Source organism: Dermacentor albipictus, chromosome 3, assembly GCF_038994185.2.
Source record: "Dermacentor albipictus isolate Rhodes 1998 colony chromosome 3, USDA_Dalb.pri_finalv2, whole genome shotgun sequence".
NCBI classification, from domain to species: domain Eukaryota; kingdom Metazoa; phylum Arthropoda; class Arachnida; order Ixodida; family Ixodidae; genus Dermacentor; species Dermacentor albipictus.
The window spans coordinates 91,685,357-91,712,101 of NC_091823.1; the positions used below are offsets into that span (position 1 = coordinate 91,685,357).

Genomic DNA, 26,745 nt, shown 5'->3' on the forward strand with positions numbered 1-26,745 from the left:
CGAGAGCACGGATACCTGTCCAGCTCAGCTGCACTCGCATCACTGCCGACGGCGCCGCTTATATTAGCGTATTTTCTGCATTGTGTATAATTATTGCGAAGAGCGACAGCAACGGTATGAAATATTGCGGCTTCTGAGCGTCGGTGATTCATTCCGAAGCGCCATAAGCCTTCGCTTCGACGTGAACCGGAAAAGGCCTAGCGACGATATCGGCGCCGCCGAGCGATGAGCGGCGGTAAGGCTGCCGACGTTGCCAGAACGACCACTCCTCGGTCGCTACTTCACTGTACGGATGCGACACAAATGGGTCCCGGTAACATCATATGATCACATCCTATCTACGGCAAGTAAATCTCGCCGTTCGCGAGGAAAGCCGCCGTCGAACGGCGGCCCGCGAACGGCGCGCGGCGGCCTGCCGTGCCGGTAACGTGGACGAGCCCTAAAGTGTCGTTTTTGAGCGTGGAAGAAACACGGATGCATTTCCGCGCAAATCGCTGCTTACCCCTTTGCTTTCTCTCTCTCTTTTTTTTTTTGCACTTCCCTGACCTATAATGAAATAAAAGCTGCAGCCTAGCTATATGCTGAATACAGACAAACCAGTACACAATGCAAGAACACTTACCAAGTTCGTCTATTTTCCCATGAGATCCGGGGCTGTGGTCGCAGTAGTCACAGCGAATGTTCGCCGAAATGAGGACACTGAAGCGCTCACAGTCACAAAATGGCTCTTTGCAGCGGCGGCGCATTATCCCAAACAGAGTCTCTGTTCGTCCCTGCCATTGCCACTGACAAAATTGGCGCCGAAACTAGCAACACAACACACATACACAGCTCACAACGCCATGTTTACAACTACTTCCCATCATGCAATGCTAAAGCTATATACGGAAACGCGGAGAGATGACATAAAAACATGGCCGCTGCTTCTGTATTGAAGTACAGTAACCGAAGCACGATTCAGACTTGCACTATTCGGCTGCACATATTCAAACGAAAACAGGTTCGTTGAGGGTAAAACAAAAACACAAACTTATGGACATAGTGCGCTCTTGGAAACAATGCTGCTGCATTGAACAGAATTATTCTTTATAGCTATCATGGTGGTAGAACTTCAGCCAACTGTACTTTTCATCTGTCTACACGGTTCCGTGGTAATGGAGCGGCTGTATGCGGCTTTTCCGTGCTGGGTTTGCTGCGCTGACATGCATTGGCGCGTTGCATCAACCGTGTTGCTGCTGTACAATATAGGGAAGTGTGGCGTGTTACAGACGTTGACTCGTACCATTGCTGAGTGCACAAAAAATAATGGGAGAAACGTGCCAAGCGTTTAATTGATTGCATTTTGTTTGCTCCGAATTCGCACCACGGCTGCAAAGATTGTTTGCTAAAATGCTCAGTTAATATATCTTCCGTTGGGGCAACACTCATTAAATTCTTTGGACGCTTTCTAGGCAACGACGCATTGCGCTGGATGGCTGTAATATGAGGAAAATGTTCGTACATCAGTATGCGATTGAGCTTGCTCCATGAATGCACCCAACCAAATTCGCACTGAGTAAACACGGCAAAAGGCGCTTCCACGTTCCTACCATATAATAATAATAACCATGCTTCTTTTTCTCCCCTCATGAAGAAGGCAGAAGTGCCAGAGGAGCATTATTTTATCATGTTATAAGCTAAACGTATGTCAAAAGGGCTCCCCAATCCGTGAATGTGAGACCCATAAGAAACAACAAAAACACTTGCAGCGGCATGTGTCGGCAGCGGCATGCGACGGCAACGACACAGATTTCTGCAGGACACATGTAGGGTCTGTGAAAAGCACTAATTGTATATAATACTTGCTCAGTCGATGGTTGTACTTCCGGCAAGAATCGTCATTATTCTTGCAGAACGTTCTTTTCCCGCGGCCTACTTCCGATATGCGGCTCTGCCAGCTCAATGAGTAATTTGCTCTCACTCAAAATTTGCGACTCTACACCCGTACAAGTGCTTATCAAATGGATCAACCATGTGTGCACGCAGGTAACTTATCCTGCGCTTTGTTAATGTGTAAATTGCGAACTTCCCCTCCCTATTTAATGTCTCCGTGGGGTCTCGGTTAAAGGTTACTAAAATTCTATAGGTTACAATATAGAGGTTACATGCTGGCAGCAGATCAATGTAACTAATAAGCAGCACCCGTCTCACTCAGTTTCGTCATTGTAACCCTTAGCATGAGCAATATAATGAAAACATCAAAAGGACGGGCGAAGTAACCGTTATTTTATTCGTTACTCATGTTTATAGGTATACTTATAGGTTACCAAGATTAGAGTGTATGCCTCGTGGCTTTGGTGATACTTCTGCATAAATAACTACGGATGACTTAGTCTGATGAGAAAAAATATTATGACAGCTCGTCTGCTTCTCCGCTGAATCGAATTACTAAAGACCATTTAGTTCTCACCAAGCAAAATCTGAATCAATAGAAGACATAAGTCCTTATGGGCACTCATCCCAAAGATCGCCCTTTGAACTTATTGAAACACTGCATTGCCCTCACAGAATTTCTTCGAAGCAACGTTTTAATAATGAGGAAAACGATTCATATTCTATTTACGTTTGCGCATAAGAATTCAAGCGTATGAATAATTAACTTTGCAATCATCAGGTAAATATCTAGTTTGAGTGAGGAGGCTTCTCATTTAAAAACGGTCGGCTTTAAAGAAGGTTTCCTCGTGTGCTTCATATATGCTTCATATGTTCCGTTGCTTCCGATAGTCACTGCAGCTTTTGATTTTAAGCACCCTTAGTGGCAGACGCAATGGGTCAATATATTCGACTACAATGGACATCGTACAATATGCAAGTGAGATTAAGCATTAAGGTTATTAAGGTTATATTTAGATTCTTATATTTGAAATATACGTTGTGATAGGCGCTGATGTGAGCCTTCTAAGCACCACGAGATTGGGACACACTGTATGGTCCCCAGCTCGATGTGCTGAGCACGAGGGCTACGCGATGAGCTGTACGGGCAGTGGAACGGTATCGCTGCAGCTCTGCCGCCATTATTGCCTCCTCAGAGTCCACAACCTGTTGCGAATCAGCCTGCAGTAAACAGAGATGTTCAAGGTGCCCTGGATGCCATCACGTCGGTGACTTACCAAATGCTTAGGAAGGCTCGCTCGGGAACAGTGTCGCCCCGGCGACGTACCTGCACCAATTCTTTCCTTGTAATAAAACTAGGTAGCACAAATATGTTAAAAAAAGACAACGGGTTCTAGGGTGTATCATGTAACACGTACCATGAATTAAGAATTCTCAGGTGCTTTACGAATGCAAACAACTTAGTATTGTTGACTGTCCTATTGAGCAACTCAGAGTATTTTTCTTAGTATTAGCTTAAGTAATTACAAAAAATTAACTAACTAAATGGTAAAAATTGCTTTCTATGCAAAATTTGAATGTAAAGTTACTCTTGAATCATCAAAGTTAGAAGGTTAAGATGCCAGAGCTATAGCTTATCCAACTGTAGCGAGAATAAGTGCTTTCCATGACACCAACATGCACTCTTGATATCCGTTGTTGCTATAAATAAGTTCACCGAGGCAAACAGATAAACTTATTCTGAAAAGAGAAAGTACACATAAAAATACAGAAATGCCGCTGTATGGTATTATTTAAAGTGTGCTCATTATCCTGCTGCGGTCGCACTCACAGAGTTAGAAAGTGCAACGCCAAAAACAAGCTAACGCTTTCAAGAACTTTCTAGGTGTGTTATACCTCGGAGTGTGCATTCTGTTCGGCAAGCATTGCTCGTACACTCAGGCAAGTAATTTGATACTGTGGTACATAAACGTACAGAGAACGGGAAATATTGTAAAATTAAATGCAGAAAGTTCCTTTAATATCTGCGTACACCACTACGCCAATATTTATGCGGAAACTCTCTCGGACCTCGTTGTCGGGAACACCCGCGGCGCTCGAGGTAATTGAATTCTCAGTACTTCTGTTCGCCGGCTCACTTGAAATTCGTGGTTCGGCCTAAACACAGGAGCTTCTAGTAGATGAAGCGCCGCATGTGACTACCATTTCCTCATTTCTAAATGTTGTGTGACAAAAGAAGTAACATCCAGAGCAACCGCTGCTGATCTTCTTAGCGTTGTTTTGTTAAGGCCCAGTTTTCCGTCGATACAAAGCGCGCAGGGAGTACTAAACCAACAGGCGCAGTGTGGGGAAAGCTGGTAGAACCATATTGTAAATATGTTCTCGCTGTGTCATTTCAGACAAAACGGTGTTGTGTATTGGCTTTAGCAGTGTACTGCATTGATCACGAGCACTAGCGTCCACACTAATCTATTTGATTGCTCCCGTACGTCTCCCTGAAACTACTCCCTGACAAAATGCTTCATATCCCTCCTTCCCCAAGTGACCGACTCTCTTTTCCTTATTCAGTAAGTCGAAATAACTGATTAGTTATTCAGTTATTCTATAATTTTGTCGATCAAAAGAAGAGTGATGAATTGGGCAAGTTTCCATCACCCTATTACAAAGAAGGTGCGTCACATAGAGGAGAAAGCAGTGAAGAACGACAGCACACCTGCGTTGACAAGAACAGTCACATGTTCTGTCAACACATGCAAACATGTTCTGCCTCTTTTCTTTACTTTGCAATTCACTTTACGCACTTTTGAATAATTAATCCTTCGCACCTCAGAGGTCTGCTTACACGCACTAGTTTGTTCACTTCCGTTGAGCGTTGTAGCGAGGACCAATACATGACAGGTGGTAATGTGACTCAAGACCATTTTTCGAGCCATGGTACTCGAGCCATGGCCACATCCATCGCCAGCGCAAATGTACGTTCCTACAGTGATGCAGTTCTTCAAGCGCTCCGGCCTGAGTCATCATTCCAGTCCTCATGTGCATCCATTTGCGCGTACACCAGTCTTCTCTCACTCTCTCTTTCCTTTACCCCCAGTGTCTAGCGTGTCAAACTGGACGCTCGCCTTGTTTATATCCTTGCCTTTCCTCGCTTTGCTTTCCATGTCAGTATTCATTGGTTTTAGGCCAGTGCTTCCAGTGAAATGGCACGCAGGAGGCTTTCTTCCCGCTACTTAGGTTCTTGTGGTCTACGGGCCTTCATGCTATACATTAATAGCATCGCCCCCCTATACCTCTCTGCGGTGTGCGCGGTTACATTGTTCCCGCTGATCTCTATATCTCTAGATCTTATCTCCTTCCGTTCTGTTTTTATTTTATTGCGACAGCATGTATATGGACACTTCAGGCGCATTTCTACAGTTGTCTTCGTCATCATCGTCGTCACCGTCGCCGTGATATTCCATGCAAAGTCGCAGGGTAATAACACCTTTGCCACGCGCCGTATGATGCATGTGCGAGTGAAAGCGTGCTAGGGTGAGGCGACGATGGCGGGAGGGCTATGGGGAGGAAGCGAACTGTCTTCCTTCGCACGCAAAACGCCAACTGCAGGAAAGAGAAGGGGCGCAGACGTGCTGCTCGACGAACTGCAGCATATGGGGCACCGCGCGTGGCCGCACGTGCCCTATATTGAGAGCGATCTGCGATGGGAAAAGTGTGCTGAGTGCTGATAGCTTCGTGTGCGCTGTGTTTTCGCCGCTTAGCTCGCGTTGAAGCAAGGGGCAGCATGAAGGTCAATTCGCTCGCTGCTGCTACTGCGCTTCCTCACTCCAGCGTTTTGAAAGCGAGTCGCATATAAGCATCGAGTGAACTGGGCCCATGTTTGCTTGTGCGCGTGTGGCACTATGTTTGTCAACTTGGTTAGTAAGCAAATGTTTACACGTTTATACCACTACTTTACTACTACTGTCCTCACTTTCTATAGCTGCCTATTAGTTTGCTACCGCCATCGATGCTTCGCCTTTCGGGCGACATTGCGACTTTTTTTTTTTTACAGCGAAGCTGTATATAACTGTCCTCCGGCTGTGGGCGATGTCCGTCCGCCTACGCGTCGCGTCGACACGAAAAAAATCTTCGTTTCCAGTTTCTGGCGAATGCTCCACAGCTCTCAATTTAATGTAGGCATCTTGTAAAAAAAGCACACTAAAATCGGCCGATAAGATGGCTCTATCATTACACCGAGTTTCATTTACTTCTCGAAATTATGTAGTTCACACTGAATTTCTATATATTGTGAAATTCCCTTCTCACATGCAGTGGTACCTGCACATGACGCTACTTCATAAAGTAATAATAAATCAAACCACACTCAAAAGATCTAGCTGTTGTCGGTGTCCTTAAACAACAACAACAAGAACAACAATAGCTATATACACATAGATGCGTTGATTGAGGTAAAATACATCGCAGCTTGGCTGCTCGTCCTTCATCACAGTGTGTAAAGGCTTTTTAATTTTTTTAGCCCCCTGCTTTTTCCCCCTGTATGCAGGGTAACCAATCGGAACTACTTCCTGCCTATCATGGAGGATATCATTCCTTTGTTAACATAGCCTACACGCTCACGCAATTTCTAAGTCGTTTATTTTATTATTTCGCTAATCAACCGCGTTATCGTGAACATAAGAGCTACCTGCCGCGGTTGCTTAGTCGCTTTGGCATTGCGCTGCTAAGCACGAGGTCGCGGGATGAAATCCCGGCTTCTGCGGCCGCATTATATGCGGGCGAAATGCCCGGATATAATGCCTGCCTTCGACGCAGGCATTATATGCCTGCGTCGGCAACTCACGGCAACCCAGGAATGGGTGCCTGAGATCTGCGCTTTAAGAAGTTGTCGTGAACCATGCCTTGTTTGGGCAATAAAGAAGCCTGGATGGCCAAAGTTTATCATGAGCCTTCTCCTCTGACGCCTTATTTATTGTCTGTTGTCTCCGGAACCCATAATATGTTTACCTTTTACAAGCTTCAGTCGAGCATCACGAAGTGACTTGCAATATGAACACACTTTCTTGCGTAAGAACATTTTATTCTCGGGAACGAGAAATAAACTTGTGCTACGAAAATGACAGTATATACGTTAAAGTTCACTTCAAATATTGCAATAAAATTATGATACACCAAGAGAAAAACTGGTCATAGATGTACTTGACATGTGAGGAAAAAAAAGAAATATTTTGGACGAGAATACGAAATCCCGTCTTCATCTGTGCGTTCACATGTCATGCTTCGTTTTCCCGTCAGTGAACACAGCCGGTAAAATGGCTACTTCCACAGATAACTAAAATTTAAAAAAATAAGAATCGCAGGAAGTGTGCCTGCAAAGTTCGAATCGGGTGATAAGCTCGCTCACGTCAGGGCAGGATCATGGCGTGCGAAAGAGGACCGTGTAAAGTTTGAAAACGAAAACATGGGATTACTTATGCTCGGCACGGAAAACAACAGGGAAGCTCCTGACAGCGCGCCAACAGCGGCCACCACGAGTGTGCAGAAACCGCTTTCGTACGTGACTGGAACAGAGCAGTCTACTTCTCAGGTTTCAGCAGTCAGTGCAACTTTGTTTTTTGTAGCGTTGCGGTTTGGCATGCTGTACTGCGGCAGGCCAGATAGGAAGAATAAAAGATAACGGTTGCGGGTATAACACTACTATGGACCATCTGCAGACCGAAAAAAAGATGGAAGAACGTAGTTTCGTAGTCTTTCGCGCTTATACATTGATCTTTGTAGGAACTGGACGTCAACAGTGTTTTTCTCGCTTTTTTGCAGAAGGGATACACGAAAAGGTTGATGCACGCATCCGTTTACCTCCCTCTGAGCTCACTCTCTGAACTCACCTCCCTCCCTCTGAAGAATCTCTGAACACGGGCAGGCTGCTGCTGGAAACTGACCCTGGCAAGGTATATTACACGAACCATCACGAATGAAGCAAGCATAGCAGGAACCTTTGAGGAACTATCATCCATTGTTTGCGATATCATTGGCCTTAGTGAGATTAGAAGAAGTGGCGAGGCTTATACAGTGTTGACTAATGGCCACGACCTCTACTATACAGGACTCTCATATAAGAAGCAATACAGGATAGGATTTCTAACCCATCATGACGGCGGGCAACAATGCCGAATTCTAAAGCATGAATGACAGGGTAGCAGTAGTAATCAAACTTAAGAGGTATAGAATACAAATACATCCAGTCATGATGATGATGAGTAGATCAGTTTTATGAAGATGTTAAATTAGCGATGAGAAAAGTGAAAATTCAGTATACGGTAGTAATGGGTGACTTCAGTGCACAAGTGGGGAAAAAGAAGTTAGGTGAACAAGCATTTGGCAGCTACGGCGTTGATTCTATAGGAACACTAGAGGAGAGATGCTGGTAGAATTCGCGGAAAGGAATAAGCTGCAAATAATGCACACTTTCTTCAGGAAGCGTAGCAACAAGAAATGGACCTGGAAAACCCCTACTTGTGAAATAAGACATTGAGTTGATCTCACACTTTCTGCCGATCCCAGCATAGTGCAGGATGTAGAAGTGTTAGGTATGGTAAAGTGCAGTGATCATATGTTAGTGAGGGCTAGGGTTCACCACAACTTTATGAGATAAAGTGTGAAATTGGCCAAGAAGAAACAGGACAACCTAGATGCAGTAAGGGTACCCGCGGACAAATTCAGGCTGGTACTTGCAAACAAATAGGCAACCTTAGAACAGAGAGATGAATATGACATAGCGGTAATGAATAAAAGCGTAACTATGCTAGCTTTAGAGGCAGCAACTGAAGTGAGAGGCAATGCACCAAGGAAACCAGTAGGCAAGCTTTCCCAAGTAACGAAGGACCTGATAAAGAAGCGACAAAGAATGAAAGTGTCTGACTCAAGAGATGAGAGCGAATTCGCGAAACTGTCAAAACTGATCAACAAGAAGAAAATGAGGGATATTCGAAGTTTTAACGTGAGAAAAGCTGAGGAAGCTGTAACATATGGACGTAGCATGAAATCAGTCAGAAGGAAACATGGCACAGGAGAAACCTAGATGTATGCACTGAAATATAAGCAGGGTCATATCATCAGCCATCTCGAAGGTATAGTAAAAGCAGCGGAAGAATCCTAAACTGACCGGGACAGTATCCAGAGGTGACGCGATACCTCCATTCGAAGCAGTAATGAACATGTTGCAGAGACTCCTTCTATAACTAACGATGAGGTTAGAAGAACCTTGCAAGACATAAAATGGAAAAAAGCTGGGGGAGAAGATGCAATAACAGTCGATTTAATTAAAGGTGGAGGAGGCATATTGCTTGAAAAACTAGCGGCTCTTTATACGAAGTGTCTATCGCGATCAAGGGTTTCAGAGAACTGGAAGAATGCAAACATTATACTAATTCACGAAAAAGGAGAGGTTAAAGAATTTGAAAATCATAGGCGCGTTCACTTACTCCCAGTATTATAAAAAACATTCGCCAAGATGGTTTCCAATAGACTAAGGGCAACATTGCACTTTAGTCAACCAAGGGAACAGGCTAGCTTCAGGAAGGGATACTCTACAATGAATCACCTTCATGTGATTAATCACGTAATCGTGAGAGAGAGAGAGAGAGAAAGCAAGGGTAGGGAAGGTAGGGAGGTCAACCAGAACAGCATCCGGTTTGCTACCCTACACTAGTGCGGTACTTGAAGTGCACGGGCTTAAGAGACCGCTTATAGTGTCATTGTGTAAGGTGTCCCTCCCACGTAATCGTGAAATACGCATAGTGCAATCAGCCTCTCTATATGGCTTTCATAGATTACGAAAAGGCATTTGATTCAGTAGAGATGCCAGCTGTCATAGAGGAATTACGTAATCAAGGAGTACAAGCCGCTTATTTAAATTGCTTGGAAAATACCTACAGAGATTCCACAGCCACCTTAATTATCCACAGGAAAAGCAGGAAGATATCTATCATCAAAAAGGGGTCAAACAAGAAGACACAATCTCTCCAATATTATTCACTGCGTGCTCGGGAGAAGTATTCAAGCTATTAAACTGGAACGCTTAGGAGTAAAGATCAAAGGCGAATATCTCAGCAATCTTCTCTATGCAGATGATATCGTCCTGTTGAGCAACACTGGAGACGAGTTAGAACCAATGATTGAGGACCTTAACAGGGAGCGTGTGAGAGTGGGTTTGAAGATCAATATTCAGAAAACAATGATAATGCTGAACGGTTGAGCTAGGGAACAAGAGTCCAGGATCACCAGTCAGTCTCTAGAGTCTGTGAAGGAGTACGTTTACCGAGGTCAATTACTCACAAGGAAGCTTGATCATGAGAACGAAATTTATAGAAGAATAAAAATGAGTTGGAGCACATACGACAGACTTTGTCAGCTTCTGGCTGGAAGCTTACCATTATCATTGAAAAGGAAGGTGTATAATCAGTGCATTTTACCGGTGCTAACATATAGGGCAGAAAATTTGAGACTGACAAAGAAGCTTGAGAACAAGTGAAGGACCGCGCAAAGACCGATGGAACGAAGATTGATAGGCATAACGTTAAGAGAAAGAAAGACAGCGGCTTGGATCAGAGAGCCGGTATTCTAACTGACATTAATATGTAAAAATGGGTCTTTGTAGGTCATGTAATGCATAGGTTAGATATCCAGTGGACCATTGGGTTTATAGAATGGGTGTCATGAGAGGGGAAGTGCAGTCGAGGACGACAGAAGGCCAGGTGTGGCGATAAAATTAGGAAGTTCGCAGGCGCTAGTTGGAATTGGTTGGTGCAGGACAGGGGTAATGGAGATTGCAGGGAGAGGCCTTCTTCCTGCAGTGGACATAAAATAGGCTGATGATGATATGAAGCTGCCTGAAGAATAGAAATGAAAAGGTGAACCAGCAGAATGAGGGCTACGATCTAGTTGTACCAAAAATTATCTGCTTGAAATTTTCACGGTTCTCAAATGAAGTTAGCCGAGGAAAAAATAAACGTCACACAGTTACAAAGTGTTAAAAGACGATAAAAAAGATTTACCCTAATAAAGCTTTCGCCCTTATAAGGTTCTTAGCAGACTCCGGCTTCTTCAGTTTTACTTCGCGTTAGTCACTGGTTTAAAATAGGTAATTCTCTCAAAACGCAGAGAAGAAAGTTCTTGAAGCCAGATGCACGTAAATAACTGTAGAGCCAGTAGGAAGTAATCAGTACAGGGTCTATTTGCCACAACCACTGCCTCAAAAAATAAATTCCTCATTACAAAGCTCACACAAATGAACATATGTTTTTCCATCAGTGCCCAGGTATCTAATTACTTGGCAATAGATCGTGTTTCGCTGGCACTAATGAACAGGGCTTTCTTAGCTATGGGTCCACTAGCGGAGTTTCGCAAGAATTCGTTCTTGGTTTTTTTCTCTTCCTATTGTTCACAAACGATACTCGTCTGCAATTCAAAACTCTTCATTCCTTTTATCAGCCATTTACGACTCTAAACAGTGTTCTCGACTGCATTGGTCTCCAAGAATAGTTTTTTCCGCTTTCAACCTCTTACAGACACACTAAGGTGCTCTGAAATGCCTCAAAAACTATAATACGCGAAAAGAGACCCATCGAAAACGCACCATGTGAAATTTTCATAGACATTTCGGGATGCTCCATTGCCCCGGGTAAATAGGATGAAAGATATGCGTGTGTACTTCTGCAAAACGCTAAAGTTCTCATCACTCAGTAAATATGCGGGACAACGTGCATTTCGTGCTCTTGGCGTTGTGTATAATATAGCCCATGAATTTCAATCTTTCGTTGTATTTCTGAAATTATATTTACTGTGTGCCTTCTACTATGCTAGAGTACGCCTCTGCAGTTCGGGCCGGAGCGTGCAAATATAATTTTGACCTTCTTGACCACGTGCAGAATAAATTGACACATATTTTGAAGCACTGTTTCTGTCATTCGGGCGACCATAGTCCATGCTTCTCAAATATACCTCAACTCATACCTCTAAAATGAAGGCGTATTACATCAGACCGTCTATTCCTCTATAAGGTGGTCAAGGGCATTATACATTATTTAAAACGTCTAGCATATAGTCTAGCAACGTATATAAGGCCGCATTTAGCGCTTTCTGCGTGGCTCAGACCCTGTCCCGTGGCATGACTCCGAAAACTTAATAAATATTGAGCCTGCATTGATATAATTCAGAAATAATTTTCTGTGTTTTACACGTATGTGTATAGTCGTGTTGTGTAATTAACTACTTTTTATGCCACCTCCTCCTTTTCTGTTTCGTTATTTGTTTCTTTTGTTTTTCTACCACGTTTGTCTTCTCTGTACATGTTGCCTCACGTATTACTTTTTAAGTGCACCGGTATGAAGACTACAAGTGGTTCCTACTCAGTGTAATCAAAATTTGATTGATTGATTGATTGATTGATTGATTGATTGATTGATTGATTGATTTATTGATTGATTGAGGATCGCTGCGAGTTAGGTGAATTGATAGACTTGCACTATTGCGCCAACCCCCCTCCCAGCTCCTACGCTGAAGTGCCACACTTTCACGACTTTTCCACAGAATTTCGCTTGCCGGTGCAACCGTGGGGAGTGCTTCCCGAATCTAACGAAAGCCGCTTGAGAAGGCGGGTGATAATAGCAGAACGCCCAACGCATGTGAGAGAAGTGTTTCTCTGTCGCCCTGAAGGTGCCCGGGTCACGCGTTAAGTCTGTAGGCCTCGGGCGACGGGAAAGCCTTAGGTACAATTACCTAAGGCTAGGTGCGCACGTACGGTATTTTGTGCATCTCTAAGTCCCCTCTCGGCAGGTTGTTTAGTGTTATATTCAGACAGTGATACTGACGGCTATATAATTTTTTGACATGTTCCTGTTACGCTATGTAATAGCAAAGCGAATACAATAAGCTTGTCATCATTTGTTGGTTTGATGTGCCTACCGAAAAAAGCCTAGACGTACTTCTAAAGCGCTCCACTGAATTAGCTGTTTATTTTACTCGTCTGCCTGAGGTGTATGAAACTTTGGAGTACAATAACCAAAGCTGTATTTAAGTAATAATTTTTCTCAAATGATTCTACTTCTTTTTTATCATGTAATGGTCATGGGTGTTTGTCATGTATTGTTCATGGGTTCAGCAACACAAGGACTAATGGTGCACAGATAGAGCTCTAAATGGAAAGAAAGCTGGGTTTTAACTTTAGAAAACAACACACGTGGTATAAGAGGCGCACTAGTGGGTGGCTGCTCCTTAATTCGTTCTCATGAAAACGCAATTTAGGTAATGTATTGTTTTTGCACAACGTGCCTACCTAGTTTAACAGGGCCGCAATTAAACAAAATTTATTTACCAACCGAGCTACTTCAGGTAACAATGGGATGAGACTTTCTCTGTGACGTACTTTTAATTGGTGTTCTCTGTCACCTGATATCTAATGATGACGCAGAACTGAATGTGTATTTGAAGCACTAAAATACTGGAATGCTCTCCCTGAAAAACAGGTCTCAACCCTAAATTTGCTAATGGTGCTTTAACGATAGTGCTTTATTCATATATACAAGTAGTTAACAGCGTAACGGGCGAGCTCCTTCACAAGTAACCGTACTCCAACTTTAAACACGCGAGACGTCGAGCTTTTCCTCGGAAAGTTTGTGTTTCCGACTCGGCTTAACTTCAGTCGAACGCTCGTGCCAAACCACTAATGCTGGGCAAACACTGCCCTCACCAGATTAACAGGCGTTTGCTCCAGTCGAAAACTTGCATGCGGCACCCTCGCTTCCGTGCACTGAACCGTTCAAAGCGGCGTTTATTGTCCCGCGTGAAAACAACGCAAATATCACACAGCTATAACATTTCAGCGTCGAAGGCGATTCAGCAGGCTTATGACGTCTTGAATTACGCACTGCAATGCGGCATCGGTCCATCTTCGTTTACCAAGATTAAATGACTGTTGCAAGATGCCCGGGAGATGCTAGAAACAAGAATATTTATAGTTAGGATGACGGAAAACCAAATGTTTACAATGCTAAAGCCTTGCGCATATGCTGTCGGGCAGAAAACAAGCGAGAAGGAAGCAGGCTACTTGAAGTAAATGTTGGGGTAATGAGCTCGCATATGGCGAAAAGTATTAGAAAGCGAGAAGTGTGTAGACAGGGACTCATCGACAACGATGACAACGGCGGCTCATTAGCGACGTCCGGCGCAGAGAGCTCGCTCCACGCGAATGGCAAATCAAAACACTACACGCGAGAAGTTTGGTCGCCGTATGCTCAAAGAAGGAATGTGCTAAAAATGCGCGCAAGAACTCTTAAAGGCGAACCAGCTCGTTAAGTTGTCGCCAATGTGAGCGAAATTCGGCCCGGTTTCCTGCTTCTGGCAAACGCTTCAACACATTTCACTACTGCAGGGGTGTGCCGTTAACAGGCGCATATCAGGGAAAAGCCAGTGGTGCGTCGCAACGAAGAAGGCATCATTTGAATGGCACCAGTAACGGGAACTTTTTCCAAGCGGGCGAAATCTTGCAAGTTTGATTTACATCGTGCTATTTCGCGAGACGCGAATGTTACAAGCATTCCTTCCTTTGCGCTACGCCGCCGTTCAGTGGTGTTATTTTGGATCGCGCATTAGCGGTGAACTCTGCCCGTGTTCTTTCAGGTTTTGCGTAAATCTAATTATAAATTTTCATGAGACCAGCAGAGGGCTGCTTTGTTTTAAACTTTTCTGTGCCCAAACAAAGTTCACCAGCTATTGCTCATAGGCCAAGCGCCGCTGGTCCTGAAAGATGTTGACGAAAGTGTGCTTGCAACGACAGCCAGGTGCGTTACTAGGTGTCATGGAAAACACGAAAAATACAAGATCGTTCTTTACATTTTCCTTTATGCTGCTCTGAGTTGCACTCCTTTGATCACAACTTCTGCCCGCCTGCTTGCGCTGCAAGAAACCATTGCCAATAGCATGTCAATAAGCTCTTATGGCAATAAGATCTTAAGATCTTAATAAGATATTAAGGTATGATAATGGTATGGGCTTAAAGTACCTACCAAGCTTAGTAGGTGGTGCGAAATAAACCTGGGTTTATATGTTAGTTGCCGCAATTGTTTTTTTCATGGGTGTTTTTAATAGCATTTGTCGTCTGTCTATCTGATGTTAATTCCAGATACCTCGTTGGCATATGCCAAGAAAAGGCACACGCCAGGAAATGAATAGAAATAAAGGAGCCCGCTCAAAGGCTCTGGTGGCTAGCGCAGGCATTGTGATCTTCAAGAAGAGATGGAGCTCTGTGACTCTTTGTCATTATTGCGTGGTTGACTTCAAGTAACGACGTATATTTCTTGGCTTTCATTTTCTGCTCCTCTGATGACACAAGACAGTCTGTTCATGTTCTTTAAATACAGTACAACTGAAAAGTGACCTTGCGTTTTTTTTTCGAGGACTATCCTGAGCATTCACGTAACTTTTACTGAAAAACATGTGAGCATGAAAAACACTTGGTGGTGTTAGAAAGACAAAGAGAAAGCTCATCAACAGAAGTTGAGGTCCTGATAAGCATACACGAGTCAAAAATTGTTCTTATGCGCTATTCTGGCTAACATTTCTTTTCTAATGAACTCTTGACTGTGTGAGCTCCACTTTATTTGTGACTACCTAACAGATGGCTACAACATTGGGGAATCAATGCTGTACAACACAGAAGGAAAGGAGTCACACACACGAGCACTTGTAGCAATCACTGGCGTTGCGATTCTTGTCATTCCGCGCATTTATCTTGCATTACTTCATGATTTTTTCATCATTCATCAAAGCTGCGGTACAACACAGTAACCAAACAAGTTCATTACGGTATTAGTACAGTCACGATGCCTCCCAGGTGAGATCTCTTATGCGCGAGTTACGGCTCCAACCCTCAACTTGCATGTTACATTATATAACCATTTACCCATGATACGGCATTGACAATGTCTGTAGGTAAATACGGCTTCAAACGTACTCGTTTGTGGTACACTATTGGCAATGTTGAGAGGTACTACACTCTTAAGCAAAATTACACCGTTTTGTCACACAACAATAATCGTCATCTGTCTTGTCCGCATTTCCTTTATTTAACGCGGCGAGCCCGGTACTTCCAAGTCACGAACGCCAGGCCCGTTATCAGCATGACAGAACGTTCTCGATAGGAAAGTATTGAGCCCAGCGTTTTCAAGGAAGGAAACGCAAGACAGATGACGACTATTGTTGTGTGGCAAATATACATGCCAAAAGGTGTACACTTGTTTAAGAGTGTACAGCATCAATGGTAGTTTATTGTGGCATGACATTTGTAATGTTGGTAAATAAGAACGGCTTCAGAGGTTGTTGCTTGTGGTACGGCATAGGTAATGCTAAGGAGCCCTACGACTTCAAAAGCAGTTTCTTGAGTTACTGCAGTGGTAATGTTGGTTGGTAACTACGGCCGAAGTAGTGTCATGTACAATTACGGGAACTTCCTGGCATCAAGAGTTTGAAGGTTTTTGTACTGTAATATGACAGGACTTTTTTAAAAAGCCCCTCGCCAGGCCACACAGCAAACTTTGATTACATGCTGGAAGTTCTTACGTGTCCTCTAGGGAGTGTTCTACCGCAAAAAATGTTTCGAATCTGCTTTCTAATAGCCGGGATAAAAATATTCCAGTGTCGCGAACCGATGATTTCTGGAGGCGAGCTCCACTGCCATGCGAGACAGCATCTCCACTTGCCCCGTCTAGCCTTCTCAAGCGAAGTCCATTCCCTGCGTTCTCCCATACCAGACCTCCATGATCGCGTGAAGCATACGTAACGGGCCTAGCCTTCAATTTTTTTCTTTTTTTGCTTTTTTTTGCGGCGCGGTGCACTTCCGATGACGGCGTCGCACGCGAGCGGTTGCGATTGTCTTTTTTCGCGCAGCTCCCGAGTTTGCGCGCTGTACACCAGGACACATGGCTTGCGGTATAAGTATGTGCTACGTGAATACTGAGGCAGACACAAGCGGATCACTGACCATGATCCCGCGCTGCAACACGAAAGAAAATGACATAGTTTTGGTGTCTGCGCGTGCGACTGCACGGCGTTGGAACAAACAGACGAAACGGAAGTTACATCCCTCTTGCTGCGGTTCGAAGTAAAAAAAAAAAGAGATGCAGAGATTCGGTTTGCGCGTTTTATTATTCCTCTAAGCTTTAATTCCTCTTTTCTAGCAACATATTAATGGAACAATATACGTTGAATTGAATAATTCTCGAAGTCACGTGTCACCAGGAGCGACGACACAACGCGAATACGTGTACGTAGGCGCACGAGCACGTGTACGTCATCTTCCGCCCTGGAGCGCGGCGGCCCCGAAAAGAAGAGAAAACGGTGCTTTTTTTGAAATTTTAGATTTTTTCGCAGCGCGTAGCGACGTAATACTTTGCAGACATGATTGTTATCACGCAATGTATGCTCTGCGCTTGTCAGCTTTAACAGTGTGGTACTTTAACAGCCCTTTAACCTTGTGGTACTTGTGGCAGACGGCGCACAGCTAATAAAGCACGCAGAGGGAGAAACTGTCATCTGCAGTGATCAGTTTGCGCAACACGTAGACACAGGTCTTTTTTAATGCCCGTTAGCAAGTTAAGTTGCTAGTATAGGTTGAAGCGTCTGCGACGGAAAAGTAAGCGCCACGGTCTGCGGAAAGTCATCCCTGGTGGCAAATAAGCGGAGTACGTAACAAATAATATCGGTACGAAAAAAAAAGCTCAAGCCGCACAAAAATTGCTCAAGCCGCACAAGATTGCTTGTCGGGGTAGGCATTTGAACCATCTACCTCCTGGTTGGGAGACCACCACTCTAACCAATTCAAGCACTGTCGGTTAGTTTTTCTCTTTATTGCATGGAACTATGAGTAGTGTCAATCCAGAATTGTTACATTACATTTGAGCATACATGAAAAAGAAATACGCGCATGGTACGCAGTCCAATGAAAGTTTAATGAAAGTTGAAACACAAGCGTCTAGACGCGAAATCTGTTCTAGAAAGGAAGCAAAGGCAACAACCACACTACGCACTTGAGCATGCTCTTGTCGAAGGATAGACCTTGTCGAGCGAGGTAGCTCGGAATGCCGGTCGATCATTCGGCTTCTCCATAACGAATGACGTCCTAATAGCATCAAGAAGTAAAAAGGTGTATTGTTGGCTTTGTTTTTGAAAGGAAGGAACCGTGTACCATAATATGTAAGCGAAAGGTCTTTTTTGATAGTTCTTTCTAAAACGTCCCAAAAATGAAATGCGTCACGACAAGGAATAAAGCGATGTTCTATCATCTCCGGTCGATTGCAAAGTCAACAATTTTTATTCCAGGGCACATATAGTCCTTTTTCCTCAAGCCATGTTTTGACTGGCACGGTGGAGGCGTGCAGCTTAAAGAAAGATGTTTTCGCTCCTGGCGTAATGCACATTATACAGACACGGCAAAAAATATCTTCACCAAATTGAGACATATACAGCTTTCGATACATGGGTTCAGGGAAAAGGTTATGTATAAGTGCCATATTTAGAACGTTCGATAAACGGTAAACAAATACTCTAGAGTGAATCTGGGTTTTAAGAATGAAACAGTGTCGACAAGTTCATCTTAGGCAACCTCTAAAGTGAGGTTTCATTTGTATGAAGAAGTAGACGCAGCGCAAGGCGTGAGCCAATCCCAAGCGTCTCCTCCCTCTGTAAGAGGGTAAGGGTGTGATTGCGTCGTGTTCACTAGCCTCGCGTCCCCCGTTTCCCGCCAGTTCCGGCTTGGCAGTCAGATTGGGAGGCCGCGTTCGGTTCGTTCTGCCGAAGAACAGGCTGCGTTGAAGGAACTGCAGCGGGAGTGGGCAAAGCTTTGTACCATCCGACTCTCATGACGTATTGACAGGGGAGAGGAGGCGATGCGGTGGCCTTACATTTTTTTCTAGGTGGCTTTGGAGTGGGCCGCGCGTCGTGCGTTCTGCCCAAGAACAGGCGCCGTTTCAGGAACGGCGCCGGGAACTCAGTCGAGAAAGCGCTCGTCGTCAACATGCCGATGTCACCATGAGGGAGTGCGAAGCCAAGGCGTTACGACAACGAAGAGCCGCGAATTCCGAGCTTCGCTTGTACCCCTCTCCAGAGTACAGTAGAAGGGTGGTCAATTTGTTTTGTTAAACTTAGCTAGGTTTAGTAATAGTTGTGAAAAGCTGCTTCAGGCCCTTAATGCAAATTCTGCTTCGAACGGTCATTTCAATATTGCATTCTCTATCAAATGCATGACATTTCAGTATTAGCAACCCAGAAGTTATCTCTGAAAAGCGTTTCAGCGTTAGACATGTATTTTAAGGGGCGGCGTCGGTGTTGAGTCCGAGCTAAATCTTCCTCTTACAAGGAATTATATGACAATCATATATAGCGCTTATTAGGCTATCCTCCTCGAAGAAGAACTGGGCATCTAAAGTACCTATATTCGTGGTCTGGATCGTCTCTGCAGAGCAAATGGACCCGACCGAGCGCTACGTAATTAAAAACATTGCTCCACGCACGAATCTCCGAAGGGTCAAAATAGGCACGTGTGCAGTAGAATGTGCAAGTTTTAGATTGTGTGCCCGTTACTTTTTGCACGATACACACTGGTGTTACACAGGAATCGCATGAATTTTGGAAAATATAAGTAGAATATCCTGCTAGGTGAGTTGGTTAAGTCTAAGAAGTGCTTTAGCATGACGAGGGAACAAATACTTTATTAGGAAAGTGTAGGAAGAAACGCAGTGGGCGCTGCACTTCAATTGTTTATTCTTAAAGCGACGTCACAAGGATACAACGCAATGCTCATACATGCAGCATTCATGTTAAAAAAGTCAAAACAATGAGTCGAACAGCTGGAATTTGCACTCGAAGAGAATGATAAATATCGCTAATGCAGTTACAGCCACCTTTGTAATTGTGGAACGCCTCCACTGATTATTGTCCGAACATATTACTATTTCTGCCCAGTATCTTTCTCACAAATGAGTGGCTTACGCTTGCAGGCAAAGCAGTGTGCAGGAAAGTGCACGTTTCAATGCCTTCGTTCTTTATTGATAGTTTATATTCCCGTGCTCGCTCAGTGGCCAAGCGTTTCATTTAACCTGCATAGGTATTCGACCTTGATAGCGGTATTTTAATTACAACGCCAGTCGCACATTATACGTAAGATTTGGTGTGTCCCTATGGCTACTGAGCTTGTCCACGTGGCTGTTGCACGGACACAGCCCAGCCAATTTGCATGTCGTCAGCAAAACAGGTGGCACACCATACCTATTCGCGCCTTTTTTAAGGTTGTGCGGTAACTTGTGGTCTCAAACACACCGCAGCCGGCTTGCGTCTTTGGATGGAGCAGGTCCCTTTTTCCTAAAGGCCATTGGTCTTTAAGAGGAGTGTATACGAGACCGATCTAAAACGGAGCTCGGGTACTCACGTGAAACGAGCTTCGCGAACTGGCTATCAAATGTAGTCTGCATGGTGTTATACGGAATAAGGAATCTCAGTGCATTGCGCAGAAAGCTTTTCTGCTGTATGACAAAGCTGAAAGGGTGGGTTTATTGAAACTATACGCTAACACTCATCCATTTGCTATCTGTTCTCTAATAAAAGAAAAAAAGAATACAACCAGACCTATAAAACAATATGCATTGAAATATTCTCACTATTTAGCAAGTGAAGAAAACAACAATATAGCTAAATAGACACAATTACATTGCATGTATGCAAACAGGTTCCCCATCTGCTCTGTTTGCCCCTATAGGAAAGAACCGGAACCAGGCGTGTCGTGAACGCGGCATGATTAAATATGACTGTACATTTGTTTCCGCACTATTTAACTTTCACCCTCTCCTATGTCCTGTTTTGCAAGATGCGAACAAAAACCCTTCCGCTTGTGGTTGCCGTCTATATCTGCATGTTTCCCCGAAGGGAAAGGTTATTGTTGGCTAAGGTTGTTGCTGGGGGGCACAAGCTCCGAGAGGACTCTTACCTCATGCTTCTGGAGGACAGCAAGGTCGAGTAAACAAACTACGGCGGTGGTTGTCCAAAACTTATGTTTACCCACTGCTGCGGGGAAGCACTAATTAGTCTAGAAACATAGCTTGTAAGCCAGGCTTTCTGGTCGCTGAAGCATGGTCTGTGTTTAAACGCTCCACTTGCCTTTGATGCTGTCGTTAGCAAGCTGCGTAATGAGCTTCACTTCCGTGGTAGCTCCCAAGTTTTTTTTATCTAATGAGGCAGAACTTCAACCTTTAGGTTTGTTAAGGATAATACAGTGGTAGGGTGATTATATTGCCCAATACATATGAACGATGTGAACCTGTGGTGCAGTCGACTTGCAGCAAAGTGATGGTATGCATGCATATGTCATTACTGTATCTAATGCACCAACCAGTCAATAGACCGGTATAACGCGCAGATCCACTTCGCCGCTGTTACTGCAGCTCCACGCAGTGCACTGTTGTCCCAGTAGCTCCGTCAGCGTTGGTCTTTGTCTTCGCATCTTTTGTATCGGCCCTGCAGCTGGGTATGGGGCCTTTTGTATTATGTGAATTCCCCTTCGTTCATACAGCAGTCGCGAGAAAGGTTTGAAACCATTGAGAACATCTTGAATAAACACCTAACGCTCATATCGTTCACAATTTAAGACGTGATATTGATTTAAAACAATGGAATTTATAAACAAGCTGTTGACATGCCCTTCAGTTTACGCACGTTTCAAAGATCATACGTAGTTGCTTTATCCAAACGACTGGTAGAAGGGTTACCAGTAACTAGTGGAATGTCGCGCATTACGAGTAGCGGCTGTTTATTGGCGTTAATTTTGGCTTGAGCAAGCATGTGCTCAGAGTGGTGTTGTCGAATACTGGGAGGGCTATAAACATTTAACACGTATGGAGTGAGTTGTTTGAGGCTCTGAGGTGGAACTTGGATGAAACTGTGGGAGATATCAGTGCTGCTGAATTTGTCCCACTTAACAGAAAGATGTCGTCTTGCAAGTATGGCAGTGTTGGGCTTGTCTATGTGAGGCTCTTTAAAAGTGTTGTAGCCACATGCCTTGTTGGTGAGATTTGTGGTCACATGTTGACAACCTTTTTAACAAAAGCCGCAGAAGCTCCCAACAGCCGATTTTCAAGGGGTACCAAGTGAAGAACTAAAAAAAAATGTCCTCAGTATTGTACGACTTTCCATATTTTGATGAGTACCACTTTGTGGGCACGGTCAATAGCACTGATGGCATAGATAGAGTTGCCAATTTCATAAAAACACGACGAGAAATAGGGAAATTCTTCATTTCCAACCACACGGCTGCACGCGTGATGCAAAGAAAATACGCCATGTGAACGCAGCCACAGCCATAGCTGGTGGCGGTAACCAAAAGTAAAAGTACCTTGGTTGTGTTCGATCGGGATATACTCGCATAGAAAGTCATGCGCACGAACATTTCTGATCATATGGTATATTTTCCGTCCGTCCAGTGTGATATGTTCTACTATTGTTAAATGAAATGTCAAATGGGGACTGATTGTGTTGTTTGCGATTTATTTCTAACAATAGTGTTTTTGTACGAGCCACACTGAAAATCTGCCCGGAGTACGCACATCACGCAGTCATCACCGGAATTCTCGAGATAACGACAACTTGCTGACTAAACGGTAGAAATAGTAGACATGGAAGCGTTATAAAGGCATGGCTTATGAAATGAATTATGCTCTTTAAGACATCTATTTATTGCAATGATGATGGTTATCTATCTTTTATTTTATCCCTGAGTAAATTCCCTAGACAATATTCAAGGCAGCCATGATGCTTTGAAGGGTCTTACAGGTGGCAGTGCTGGTATATGTCCTGCTGTCCAGCTCAGTCAGCGTTCCCGGTAGGTGACAACCGTCACCGCTCGGTGGCACTGCTGCGGCTCAATTCTAAACATGTGTATGAGCGAGTGTCCAATGTCGCTGGATCTCTAACGACGTGATCTCGCCACATATGGACTGACCATCTTGTCCGATGAGCCTATGAAGCCTTGTAGCCTCCAGGGTGCTGTTTACGCTGGTCAGCACCAAAGGCTTTGCACGTATACAACCACTGAGGCCAATTCACGCTTCGAACCAAACTTATTAACAAAAAACTGGCAAATTTTACACTTGTATTCGTGACTGAGCAGCGAAGCTGCTGGTGGTTCTTAAAAGAGACGTTTCACTTTCATGGTATTACGAATGTTTTTGGAAATAGGAAGGAATCAAATTTTTTTCTAAGCTTCTCGAATATATTGAATGAAGGGCTTCCGAGTTTTTATAGCGAAATATTGTATTTGGGAATTGAGAAGTTCTGTTTGTATCTGTTGGTAAAATAACTAAAGCAAGAAAACTGAACCTCAACCCTATCAATTTCCTCCACGTTTTCCGCGTGCCGACACATAGAAAGGAAAAGAGCATGCTGCGGAAGCTGCCTCATGAAAGGACACAATGCATGTCTGCGCTTCAGGAAAAAGAGGACAGATGTACGGAAATAAAAGATAGGAGGAAAGGAGAATAGGTGGAAGGAACGAGAGTGACGCCACAAAGTCTCGATCAGAACAACCACAAAGTTTACAGCAAGGTATTGAGAAAACACAATGGAAACCATCGCACATCTCAATATATTGAGAAAAGAAAGAGAATTCATATAAACCAAAAATGAAGTCAGCCAGGAAGCCACCAGACTAAGTGAAGAAAAAAAAACATAAATGACAGCATGCGGAAAGGCGTAGCAAAAGAACTAGGAGTTTCCGGAATAGATGAGTTGCCGCAGAGGTTCTGAACAACACCGACATATTCGAAATGTAATAAAAAAGTGTGCCGGTGCTGCGCAGTAAGTAATTAGAGCACGTTCAAATTCCGGAACGTCCCTGCTGGCATCGTTCATGTTCTTTATTTCATTTTTCTTTGGCTACGTGTTTTTGAAGTAGCAGTTACACCTGTACGACGTTCCTTCATTGCACCGGCAAGTATGGTTTTTCGCTGCGTCTGTCACAATCCGCGTAAACCTAGGGTAGCCATTGCCTGTCCCAGTTTGCGGGATTTGAGCTAGAAGCTTAAAAACCATGACAATAGAAGAACTATGCCAGAAAAGCGAAAGAGGAGAGGCAGGGTGCAATAAAAATAATTAAGAACTGGGAACGAGGGCGCAACGTTACACTGTAGTGCGCAAGTCGACAAGAGAAACCAAACTTGAAAAGCACCAAATACGGAAAACCACAGATGAACGAGTCTCACGCAAAGACATAATCATGAAAAGTAGAAGGCAGCCAGAAACGTGTTTCGAGGTTTCCATGACAACAGCTAAAGCCGTCGGGTGGTATCTAGCGTTCTGCGCCTCGATGAGTGCTGTCGCAGGAATTCGCAGGCGACTTTCTTTCCGAAATTCCATTCAAAAGGACATGTTCGGCTCCCGGTTCCTGCCTGAAAATAATAAAAATGGGGTGCTGACTTCTCGATTTACGATTAATTTTAGAGTAAAAATGTATTACTAAGAAGTAAAATCAACTAATAAGTTGCGTTCAGAGAACAACATCTCCTTGTAAGAATAAAAAAAAGGCACTATAACAAATTTATTGTGTGTAATTGTGTAATCCAAAACACAAAACGACATACACGAGGAAAAAGTTGAAGAAAATCGAAGAAAATAGGACGCCAAAAACAAAACTTGCCATTTCACATGACGCCCAAATGACTCATATTTATTTCAGTTTAATCAAAGGAAGCCAAAGTGCTTGAACAGAAAACAAAAGAATAGAAAGGAAAGGCATGAGCGCTGAAAGTGTCCACTCCTTACAACATACGTGAAAGCATCAATTGGCGTGTCTTGATGTCTAGCAAAATGTCTCTCCTGACAACATTTTCGAACACGGCCTCTGTTTACTTCAGTTTCAGTTACCTTTGAAAATTCGGCAGCCCGGATACAGCAAAGAGAGCCCTCAAGCTACTTTTACGCGAGCGACCACGTGCTGGCGGCAAACAGACTATCGTTCACCGATCCACCTCTATAACTCTATTTCCGCCAGAATGGTTTCGTAGTGAACGTGAGGTATCTTCTGATAACGTGACGGGAAGACTTTCCATATGTCTGAGAGCCAATATGCACTGAAAGCAAAATTAATGGAACCCTAGGTTCTTATGATATGATAAAGTTTATTAGGTGCGCTATCTTCCGCGGATGGCGTATGACTCAAGAATAATAAGAATGTCACCGGCCTGCGCGGAACAGGCAGCAGTCACAGCTTGAGCTGGAGGAGCGGCTCCATGGGCGCTCCATTTTCGGCACCACACGCTACAGGGTCTTCGCAGTGAAGTCCCTTGGCTACGTTTTCACGACAACGATCTGAACTGCCTGCCCTGTGTCGACGGCGAGCTGCGGTTTATGCTGCTCTCTGATCAGCCCGACATTGTCTCGTTTCTATGATTGGCTTCTTCAGCAGCGGTTCGTACCTTGCGAAGATACGCAGGCTATGGAACCTGTACCGAAAACACCATAACTTGTACCGAAGAGTAGACACGGGTATCCAGACTACGTGGCGCATATGCCACATACCTCGACCAGTGGCATGATACGATACCGTTGATGATGACGATGGTTTACTGGCAAGCCCTTCAAAACGGAATGGTGACGAATAGCAAATTAGCCAGCTTGAGTTAACCAGATCCAGCTACATGCCGCATACAACTGCTCTAAGCAACTGCTACATGTCGGCAGACCTGGCGGGAGATAAAGCAACTGCAATGCAAAGTGACAAATGACAGATGACAAATGGTAAGTGGCAAATGGCAAGTGGCTAATGGCACAATACTATGCTAATGATAATGCTGATTTAACGGCACTGCCTTTGAAACGGGATGGTGGCAAACAGTTGCCTATCCTGACAGATTTAATAAGGCATGTCATGCATGTTTTAGAGCGCAGGTCTTACGCGCTAGGTTTTTTGGTAAAGCATCGCCGTCCCTCGGCGTAAGCGCGCGAACGCGCTCGTGCCACTTCTTGCGCGTTCGTCGTCTTGTTCTTCCATAGAATTGCTCCGATGCTGTCATGCGTGCGTTCTGCACTGCCCTTCCCTCTCCGAAGGCGCTGACGGTTTGTGGTCATAATTACCCTAAACACTTTGAATTTCGGCTGCGTGAAACCCATAACGCGCCCCTTATTTTAGGCGTATATAAATTATCCCTAACATAGAATTCCTGCGGGAGACTGGGGAACATAGTGTAAGATGACCATGTATTGCTCTATAGTACTTGTTGGCGGAATTTTTTATAAAGGCGGAATTTATCCCGCATAAGTTTACTTTAACACACAAATTTTACTTACCATTGCCCTCATGTTCGCTAAATATTATCTTCGTGGTTTTTGGTGGTGAAACGCATCGAATCACTTTAAAAGTAATATATTGAAAAATACGCAATTGTCCCATATAATTCGATCTTTGCTTAGAAATTGCCAAAACGCGCTTCTTATTTCTCGTGAAATATAAACAAGGTATATTGCTTAGCTTACCGAGCACTTCGGTGAAATAAACTACGAACATCGTGTGAGGCACAAAAATAGGGGAAAAAAACGAGGGTTCAGTAATGATGTCCTACGCATCTAATTCAGCTAAGTGTGCGCGAGCCGGTAGTCGGGTTATGAACAACATTTGTTCCAGATGTGAAGGAATAGAACCGATTTCTATGAATAGTCTGTTACTTGAAATGTGTGAAAACATAATATTAACGGTGGGCAACAGGGTGATCCAAGCCGAATACGCAAATGTCGTCATGCACTCTGAGAACATAATCTCCCATGAGCTAGGCTGAGCAATGAAACTAC

At 44.0% G+C, this 26,745-nt stretch overlaps 1 protein-coding gene across 1 annotated transcript in view; it reads right to left on the reverse strand.

The window, feature by feature from the left end:
* Positions 1-26,745, reverse strand: part of LOC135902940 (uncharacterized) — a 187,367-nt gene that overhangs the window by 125,662 nt on the left and 34,960 nt on the right. The window contains exon 2 of the mRNA XM_070535798.1: positions 3,150-3,199. The gene's annotated coding sequence lies outside the window, so the exon portion shown is untranslated. The remainder of the gene's footprint in view (positions 1-3,149; positions 3,200-26,745) is intronic.